The following is an 11,127-nucleotide window of genomic DNA, read 5'->3' as shown; positions in this document are numbered from 1 at the left end:
CTTGGTAGAGATACTGAAGTGGTTTGCCATTTCCTTCTCCATCTCATTTTACAGATGAGGAAACTGAGGCAAACAGAGTAAAATGACTTGCCCAGGGTTACATAGCTAGTAAATGTGTGAGGCCAGATTTGAAGTCAGGAGGATGAGTCTTCCTGACTCCAGGCCCAACACTCTGTGCATCACCTAGCTGACCAGAGCCCTACTATCTATCAGTCATGCAATAAAATTTTCCCTTCTAAGATGAGGCTTGGAGCCATGTGTTGCCTCCTCCCATGGGTTTTCCTTCTGAAAACCTGTGATATCTCTTTCAATACGAGAAATATTCAATAGGAGAAAAGAGGAGAGGGGAAAGTAAAAATCAACCATTAAGGCTTGAATGTGTCTTCTCTCCATCTCCTACTTCCATGCCTTTGTATAGACTATTTCCCACGCCTGTAATGCACTTATCTCTCACATCTGCCTCTTAGAATCCCTAGCTTCCTTCAAAGCTCCATTCATGTGCTATCTCCTAGGGAAGACCTATCCTGATCCCCTTGGGTGTAATAACTATCTTTGAATTATCATTAATATAATTATCAGTTTTTATTTGGTACCCCCTGTCCCTCAGACCAACATAAGCTTCTTGAGAGGAGAAAATATTTTTCTTTTTGCTAGAACATTACCTTGCATGGTCATTGTTTAGTCACATCTGACTCTTCATAACCCTATTATGGACCATAATGTCCATGGGTTTTTTGAGGACAAATATACTGGAGTTTGCCATTTCCTTCTCCAATGGATTAAGGCAAACAGAGTTTAAGTGACTTGCCTAGGGTCATGTAGCTAGTAAGTAGCAGAGGTCAGATTTTAACTCAGGTTTTCCTGACGCCAGGCCTGTGCACTCTCCACTGAGTCACCTACCTGCCTCCACCTTGCATAGTAGACTTTAATAAAGGCTAATCAAATTATTGGATTGTTGCATTGAAGATGGGGAAGACACTGAGTCTATGTGCATCAGGCAGAGATTTATGATGGCTAATAACTTGGGGAAAAGTTGGATATAGGCATAGAGAAGTGACATAGATGGTAAAGACATTTTTCTATAACTATACAAGGGTCAAGAAGGGTCAAACTTTTCAATCTATACTGATTTTCCCCACTGGGTTGACATGGGGAAATGATTCGTAAGGATGAATAGACATTTTGATGACTAGAATTCACAGATAAAAGGTGATCACAGTATGACTTTGAATCAGATTATGGGTAAAAATGATTCTTGTCAGTCCAGGTTCCAATCCCAACTTTACTTCTGATTTAGTTATGTTATTTGGGGCAACTCCAGGGTCCTAGGTAAGTTTCTAAGACTATAAGTAACTGAGAATGTAAAGAGCTGTATTGGTAGAGGGAGTTTTCATGTGAAGAGTTTGATGATGATGATGATGATGATCATGATGGTGATGATGATGATGATGATGATAACATTTACATAGAACTACTATATGCCAGGCACTGCTGCGCACATACGTGCACTAAGCACTTTACAATTGATTCTCATTTGATCCTCACAACAACCTGGGAGGTAGGTGATATTATTATCCCTGTTTTACAGAAGGGGAAGCTGAGACAATGATGGTTAAGTGACTTGTCCAGGATCACACAGCCAACATCTGTGATCAGGCTAGAAATCAATTCTTCCTGACTCCAGGGCCAGTAGCCTATCCACTGTGCTACCTAACTGCTAAAAAACAAAAACAAAACAACACAAAACTAAAAGAAGTAAAACATAAAGGATAGCAAAGTTAAACTAGTTAGATTGAAATGCATCAATATCATGATATTCAAAAAAGATGAATAAATGGATTCCAGGCCAAGAACACCCGTGTTTAGGCAGCATCTTTGGAAATATGATGGATCTGGGTAGCGTTACTAGAATAGAGTTGACCCTATCCATCTCACACCTCTCTTCCTTTCATCCATCTTCATCATTAATTCATATTTAGGATCATAGATCTGGAGTTGAAAGAGATCTTAAATTAATCCAATCCCTCATTTTCTAGATGAGGAAAAAGAGGTTTGGAAAGATTAAATGACCAGTCCAAGGTCACACAGGTCGTAAACATCAGAAGTGAGATTGAAACCCAGATCTCGTAGCTCTTTTCACTGTGTCAGGTTGCCACCCTGAAAGGGAATCCTCTGGAGTGATTCTGAGCACAACTGAGTTATACAAAGACAACATGTGAGTAGGAGAAAAATAGAAAACTCATATTACAAGGCAGGGATGGTGAGGGGGAGGAGGACAGATGGTATATTTGAGGTGGATGGTGAGGAGGTTGTAGTGAGTTTCTGTGTGGAAGCAGTATTGTATGTATGGAGGACAGGTTATATTTTGCACAGATGGAAAACAAGATATGCATTGTGTTGGGGGGGGTGCTTCAACATGTTAGGGTAAGAGAGTGAGATTTATGTTGGATGAAGTATGTGAGAAAGGGTACTGTTGCGGGGGAATGTGATTTATTGTGTAACTATATGAAGCGGGGCAGATAGGTGGTACAGTGGATAGAGCACTGGCCCTGGAATCAGAAGAACCTGAGTTCAAATCCAAGCTCAGCTATATACTAGCTGTGTAACCCTGGGTCAAGTCATTTAACCCCAATTTCCTCCATAAAGAAAGAAAAAAAGAAACTGTGTGAGGGAACGGTAAGGGACTCAGAGCATTCTTGTGGGGAAAGTTCTTTCCCCCACTCCCATATCTGATCTCCTTCCACATACCCTCTCCCACATACTACTTCACTACCACAAACTGTTTCCCATATCTATAAAATGAAAATAAGACTTTCATTACCTACATCTCAAGGTTGTTTTGAGGAAAAGTCTGTGGTGAACTTTAATACTCTAGTTACTAAATTACTAAATGTAAATTATTATTACTGTTGATAAATCAAGACTTAGGAAGACCCAGGTTCAAGTCCTTTCTCTGACAGATGTTGGTCATGTGACCCTGGGTTACTGAAGTTCTCTATACTCAAGCAACTCTCTAGAACCACGGCAAATCTACCTTGATAAAAGGAGTTTCTGTCCTGGAAGTTCCAGGTGGCATCACTGGTCCAGTCCACGATAACAACCACAACAACAATACTGGTAACCTCAATTCAAACTGTATTTTATATTTTCTCCAGAGTAGCTTGTAATGAGCTTCTCTGAGAGATGGGGAAACCGGAAATACAAGCAGAGCTCTTGGAAACAGATTTCTAGCAACACTTATGGGTCATGAGTTTCATTTTGATAAACATAGCTGAATACTAGCTTGACTGTTGAATTTTAAATGTGATGTTTCTTTTTCAGTCCATTGTGTTTTATGGAAGTAATATTAGTCACTGAACTCTCTCTCTCTCTCTCTCTCTCTCTCTCTCTCTCTCTCTCTCTCTCTCTCTCTCTCACACACACACACACACGCACACACACACACCCATTCTCTCTCCCTCCCCATCCTCCCTCTTTCCCTTCCTCCTTTTCTCTCTCTTTGTGTCTCTGTCTCTCATTTTCTCACTCACTCACTCTCCACCCCCTCCATCCCCAACCCACTGAAAGCATCTGCTTCTTATACTCTTGTGATCAATTTCTGGACGTGGTAGAATAAATGCTAACTTGAAATCAAAGGACCTGGTTGAAATCCCTGCTCTTCTAGTTACTGCCCAGGTGACCTTGGACAAACCACCCTACCTTTCTGGGATTCACTTTCAGAATCACAGATTCTAAGAGCTAAAAGGAACCTTTGTCCCCCTTCCTTCCTTCCTTCCTTCCTTCCTTCCTTCCTTCCTTCCTTCCTTCCTTCCTTCCTTCCTTCCTTCCTTCCTTCCTTCCTTCCTTCCTAGAGATACTACTCTATATGTGGTTTGCCCTAGACAGAATACAGAGGGATTGTCAACTACTTGTTCCTAGAATAATTGTATCATTCTCTATGCCTTTCTTCATGAAGCCCAAGTTCATATTAGCTTTTTGATTGCTACATTACACTGCTGACTCAAATTGAGCTTATTTGACCCAGACCTCCAGATCCTTTTCAGAAATTGCCATCTAACTAAAGACTCTTATCCTTTGATTCTCACCATATAGTTCTCATACTTGTGAATTTGACTTTCTTACTTCATATGTTAAAGAAGGGACTTAGCTAGATGATGTTAAGATTTCATCTGGATCTAAAAGACAATTTTATTGGCCAAATTATTGAAAGTTCCAGTAGGAGGTTATAGATAAACCAGAAAAAAAAGATGGGAAAAACTCAGGAGGGAGTAAGGGAGCAAGGTGATGGCAAAGGGAAACCCTTACCTTGAGTGAAGGGGAAGAAAGAATTCTTTGGGTCTTGAGGAGCTGATAGTCTTGTTCATAATCTAATGGGAAAGACCACATGATAAGAACTATGTATAAATGACATATATACAAGTCAGAGATAACCAGCAGGAAAAAGGCACTAGAATTTAGATCAGGAAAAGTTTCCTGTAGAAGGTGAGATGCTTCTGCTTGTCCTTTGTTCTTGAAGAGGACCATGACATCAGGGAGGTGATGCCATGACATGCAAGTGAATTGGACTGAAGTCAAAGAGTGCTGTGCCAAGTCCCCAGTCTCACTTTTTAGGTGAAATTTGAAGGAAGCCAGGAGGCAGAAATGAGGAAGAAGAACATTTCAAGTACCAGGGACAGCAAGTGAAAGAGCCTTCTGATCGCTGAAGCAGAACTATAGATGAATGTTAAAGCTAGGAGGAATCTCAGAAAGTATTTTTAATCACCACCTAACTACCCCCACCCCCTTCATTTTACAGATTAAGAAACAGAAGCACATAGAGTAAAAGTAACTTGCCCCACGCTATGACGCTAGTTAATAGCTGACCCAGGACTAAAACTTAAACTGATTCACAATCCACAGCTTCTTCTACTGTACCAAGACCTGAATTTGCATATGGCAGGTGGGGGAGGAAAATCCTTAGCAATTAACAGGAGACTCAAACAAATCAATGGAAAATAAACCAAAAAGGTATTTTCTTTGCGTCTCTTTCCATGTTCTCCAGAGAGGATTCTATCTTTGTCTTTATTTTAGCTTTTTAAAATGTATTTTTTAATGTTGTCATTCAATAAATCGACAATAAAAAAGAGCATGTATGTGTGTGGCTTAGATTGCCCCTGAGGCCTTTTCCAGCTCAAAATCTATTATCTGATGTTGATCCTATGAACAAACTTGTGACTATTGCTCCAATATATTCATGTTGTATTTGGCTTGTAGTCAGGTTCTTAGAGATTTTAGATGTCAAACCTTGATCTATTTACTGCCAATATTTTCCCCTTGTCTGTTTCTTTTCTTTCAATTTTAAAGTTATTGTTTTCTCTTGTGCACAATCCTTCCATCTATATAAAATCCAAATCCATCAGTTTTGTCTGTAGTAATTTCTCCCATTTGTTTGTTTGATAAAAATCTTCCTCTGTTTCATGATTGGAATAAATATATTATTCCTTTCTATTCTTCCAGTTTTTTATTGAAAAATTTGGTCTGTTTACAATTATTGGCTTTATCTTTTCTTCAGTCATCCTGTAAGGAGAAGAATGCACACTTTCTTATTCATATTATTTCTATCATTATTCCAAATGTAACCAAACCATTCTAAACAAAGTTCCTCTATTTTTTATTAATGACTGTAAAGGTATCTTTCTTCCCCACCACCCAAGGTAAGGGTTTCCCTTTGTCATTACCTTACTCCTTTTCTCCCTCCTGAATTTTTTAACTAATTCCTTTCTTCTCCACCGCCCTTCCCCACCCTCCTCTGCCCCACTAGTTTATCTGAAACCTTCTACTGAAACTTTCAGCAATGTGGCCAATAAAACTTTCTGAGGGTCTTCACATTGTTTGTAACTGGTTCATCTTGATTTGAGAAGTCTGGGCTGCTGTGACTTGACTATTGTTAGAAGACTTCTTTCAAGTAGATGCGTCTTTTTTGCAAACTTTTCAAAGTTTGATTTCTTTTCACATCATAAGATTTAGAGTAGGAAGGGACCTTGGAGATCATCTTTTTAGGCTAATGCCTTGACTTTAAAGATAAGAAATCTGAGAGCCAGAGTGGCAAAGTAACTTTCCCAAGGTCACATAGGGAAGTCAGAGCCTCCAAGTAGGCTCTGTTTCCTGTTTCCTTTCCACTTAAACTATGATACCCTATTCTAGATGACTCTTATTTCAATAGAGTATATTGTGTTTTATTGAGACAATCATTCTGGGTTCGTGGACCAGACTTAGCCTTTTAATTTTGTACATGTTATATTCTAACTTTTCCATTTGTTTTCTTATGATCTTTGAAAGTCTTGTCTGATCCTGGTAAGTGTTTCTTGTTATACAATTTCTGTCTGTCTTCCAGCAGTTTGTACTGTAGCATTTTTCTCTTATTGTTATAAGAGAAGTATTTCATTATAACATGCCTGGAGGTATTAAATATTAATTTAGTCCTTAGGGGACTTCTGAATTTTTAAAGATGTATCTAGAACAGCTTTTTTTGCAGTCTCTGAGAAGTTTTCTTAGAAAATCTCAGATTCTTTTATTTTTCCAAATTTCTTGAGTTGTCAATAATCCTGAAATTTCAGTTTTGTGGCATATCCTCAAGGCACATTGGTCTTTTCTATTTTCAAGGTCTGTCACTTTATTCTGTATGGAGTTTTTTTTTTGGATTCTTTGCATAATTCAGTGATTTTCTATACCTATACATATGTCCTCCAAATGATCTGCATTAACTATAATTCTGTGTTGTTTTCTTTACTATAATAAACCTGTTGTTGATTCATTGTGTTAATTCATCCTTGTACTCTCAAAATTGGTCATTTTCTTCATTCCCCTCCAAATTAAATATCTTTTCCTTTTCTCTTGATTTAATGCCATTTTTTTTCTTTCTTCGCTTTCTCATATTCTTCTGTTCGACTTTAAGACGCACATGTTGTATCTACAGAGGACAGTGTCTATGTTGTTTTTTTCTTGTTGTACCCAAAACCCAGCCCAGTGCCTTGTACGTAGTAAATACTTAACAAATGCTCATTGAATTGAACTGTTGTCAATTCTTGTTCATTTTCGTAGAATGTAGCCAGCTGAGGCTATCTCTCAAGACATTTCACCTGGTTGCTTTTTCCTTCTATGTTGCTTATGGGACTTATTTTGTATGCACTTATATGGATCTTTTCTCCTTCCTCCTCTCCCATTAGAAAGTAAACTCTGCAAGAAGAATTTTTTATTGATTGTATTTATATTCTCAGAGCTTAGAATAGAGCCCGATACATAGCAGGTACTTAATAAATACTTGCATTGATTGATCTAGCTGATTCAGTTGTTCTACAATAGATCTGAAATTCTTTCAGCACCCGTCTTCATTTTGTTTATTTGCCATTTTGGTTAGGTTTTACCTGCTCATTTTTTAGACCATTCTGTCTTCCTTCATGTACTTTTTGCTGGGGTTTGGGGGGTGGGCGTTGGGATGGTTTTGTTTGGTTTTTTTGAGCATGTGAGGAGTATAGTCTCCTTTGAAGCTCTTACTGATGTGTTTAATTTTTTTGTTATCCTAAACTTAAACACCAAAAGAAGAGCATTTCCACGCACACAGCAAAACACAAAAAGGGAATCTATATGAAACTATGAGTCTATATTGCACATTGATTTTCTTTTAAATGTATATAGTAAGCTCTACATGTTGCTTTCAAACCTGTCCTGTTGGTGCTTCCTTTTGAACTTCTCTTTTGTGCATTTTAAAAAATGTTTCAATGGTCTACTTTTTTGGCATTACTATTGCTAACCATTGCCTTACTTGTTTCCTGGCCCCAGCTAGCCAAGAGAAAGCAAGAGTAAAAACAAACAAATAAACAAAACCCTTGTAAACAAATGGTATTGTCAAGCAAACCAAGAATGCAAAGTGACATGTCCAAAAATATATTTTTCTGCACCTATATCCATCACTGTATCTGTGAGGAGCTAGATAATAAGTTTTATCATAGGTCTTGGGAAATATGGCTAATTATTGCTTTGATCAGAGTTCTTAAGTCTTTCAAAGTTGTTTTTCTACCCAGGACTCACCAGAATCATCTCTTTTGTCTTTTCTTCTGAAGTAATGATATTTTATTACATGCATAACCCACAATTTATTCAGCTAAGATAGGGTACCCCCTTAAAGTTTAGTTCTTTTTTTCACCTGTTAGCTCCCCCTTCCAAATCAAGAAGTTTTTGTGACTACTCTCTCCCTGGTATTATCCTCCCTCCTAAATGCCACCCCTTCTATCTCACCAGTTGTTTCCTGTTGAATTTGTTGTACTCCTGTACCAAAATGTGCGTGTATTCAACTCTGTTTTAGATCAGAAGTACCTCTGACGCCCACTCCCCCCACCTGTCCTTCCATATGTGTCTATATTCTCTCATACCCCAATGATGAGAAACAGCAAATTCTACCTCCTTCTTTTCCCCCTTCTCTTTCCCCTCTTCTAATCCTTAGAATAAAACCACTCTATACGCCATACCTCCAAGACGCCTATCTTCTCTTATTTAATTTCCTCATTACCCTTTGAAGACATTAGGATTGAAGGGAGACTTGTTTTTTCTCCTTCTATTAGAAAGTCAGCACTACATCATATAGTTCTTTCTAACCCCTCAAATAAATTTAACTTTCTCGGTTCTCTGAAGTCTTATTTGTATTCCAAAGTTCCTATTCAATTCTGGTTGGTTTTTTTTCAGAAATAATTGAAAGTCCTTTCTTCCATTAAATGTTCATTTATTTTTTTTACCCTGTAGGATCACATTCAGCTTTTTGGGGTAAGAAATTTTTCACTGTAAACCTACATATCTTTTGTCTTTTTTAATATCGTATTCCAGTATTTCTTGCTTTCAGTAGAAACAATTAAGTCTTCTGTGTTCTTGACTGTAGTTCCTTGGTACATGAGCTATTTTTGAATACTTTCCATATTTCTTTGACTCTTGAGCCTTAAATTTTGTCTCTGACATTCCTAGGACTTTTCTTTTGGAGGATCCTTTCTTGAAATGTCTTTGCCCTTTGGCAAAGCAATAGATTTGGGCAGTTTTCATTTGTATTTCCTAAAATATAGGGCTCAGGCTAATTTTTTAAAAAAAATCATTATTTTCAGGAAGTCCAATGATTCATAAATTCTCTCTTCTTGACCTCTTTTCCAGAACAGTTGCTTTTGATATCAGATATCTTCTGTTTTTTTCAATATTTCAGAGATTTTATTTCAATTTTTAATCCCAATTTTTTATCACAATATCATCAGATATGACTGAAATGATGGAACAACAATATGTATTAAACACCTCCTACAGGTTGGTCACTATGCTATTTTCTGGGGACATAAATTAGGAAATAAGACAATCCGTGCCCCCAAGGACTTTATGTTCTACTGGAGGGATGCCTCATGTACACAGATAAGTAAATATAACATCTATACAAAATAAATACAAAGTGATTTGAGGAAAAGACAATCGGAAATGGACTCATGGCAGAAGAAACGGGAAAGACACTGGGGATTCCAAAGATAGGAGGTAAGAGAGAGAGAGAGAGAGAGGGAGGGATGGAGGGAGGGAGGGAGGGAGGGAGAGAGAGAGACAGGGAGAAAGGGGGGGGGAGAGAGAGAGAGAGAGAGAGAGAAAGAGAGAGAGAGAGAGAAAGAGAAAGAGAGAGAGAGACAGAGAGAAAGACAGAGAGAGAGAGAGAGAGAGAGAAAGAGAGAGAGAGAGAAAGAGAGAGAGAGAAAGAGAAAGAGAGAGAGAAAGAGACAGAGACAGAGAGAAAGACAGAGAGAGAGAGAAAGAGAGAGAGAGAGAGACAGAGACAGAGAGCGAGACAGGGAGAGAGAGAGAGACAGAGAGAGACAGAGAGACAGAGAGAAAGACAGAGAGAGAGAGAGAGACAGAGAGAGAGAGAGAAAGAGAAAGAGAAAGAGAAAGAGAAAGAGACAGAGACAGAGAGAAAGACAGAGAGAGAGAGAGAGAGAGAGAGAGAGAGAGAGAGAGAGAGAGAGAGAGCACTGCAGGCATGAGGTACTGAAAGAGAAGTTGGAGACAGATTGACATATTGGCTGAGTACATGTGAGGAATCAAATGGAATCAGTCTAAGCCAGGGGTGGGGAACCTGAGGTCTCTAGGCCATATGTGGCCCTCTAGATCCTCAGGTGTGGCCCTTTCACCGAATCTGTGAAGTTTTGATTCAGGAAAAGGGCTGTCCTTGAGGACCTAGAGGGTCATATATGGCCTTAAGGCCCCAGTTCCCCAGCCTTGGCTTTAAGAAGTTAAGATGGAGTCAAATTTTGGAGTTTTAAATGACAAAAAGAGGAGTTGGTCCTTTTTTCCTACAGGAAATGGAGAGCTATTAAAGTTTCATTTGAAGAGGGAAGATATGGATAAATCCATGCTTTGCTGTTGAGTTGTTTGAGTCATGTCTGACTCTCTGTGACTACATTTGGGGCTTTCTTAGCAAAGATACTGGCGTGGCTTGCTATTTCCTTCTCAAGTTCATTTTACAGATGAGAAAAATGGGGTCAAGTGACTTGCCCAGGGTCATACAGCTGGTAATAGTCTGAGGCTTGATTTGAATTCCAGGCCCTATACTCTAGAAATGCTTTATTTCAATTTTGATTTGGCAGTTGTGTGATGAATGGACTGGAGAGCTATGTGACTTTGAATAACTCACTTTACTTGTCTGGATCTCAGTTTCCTCCTCTATAAAATGGGGGAGGAAGAGGGGAATAGACAATATGTTCTTAGTTTCATTCTAGTTCCTAATCATATTATAAATAGTAGGGACAGAGGCCATATAGCAAAATGGATAAACATCTGGATTTGGAGCAGGAAGGCCAGAGTTCAAATATTTTCTAGGCTACTTAATAGCTATGCAACCATAGGCAAGCTAATCAATCTCTCTAAGCCTCAATTTTCTTAATTTGTAAAATGGAAATAATAATACCTGAGATACCTACCTCTTAGGGTTGTTTTGAGGATCAAATGAGATAATGTATGCAAAAGTCCTCTGCAAACTTTAAAATAGCACACAAAGGTCAGTTATTATGTTTATAATAATAATTGTTTCTCTTTTATTCAGGAACTCTGAGGGTCTTCCCCTCCCAGTATGATTTT

This window comes from Notamacropus eugenii, chromosome 3, assembly GCF_028372415.1.
Source record: "Notamacropus eugenii isolate mMacEug1 chromosome 3, mMacEug1.pri_v2, whole genome shotgun sequence".
Lineage (NCBI taxonomy): Eukaryota > Metazoa > Chordata > Mammalia > Diprotodontia > Macropodidae > Notamacropus > Notamacropus eugenii.
Note: the sequence above shows the minus strand (reverse complement) of the source record.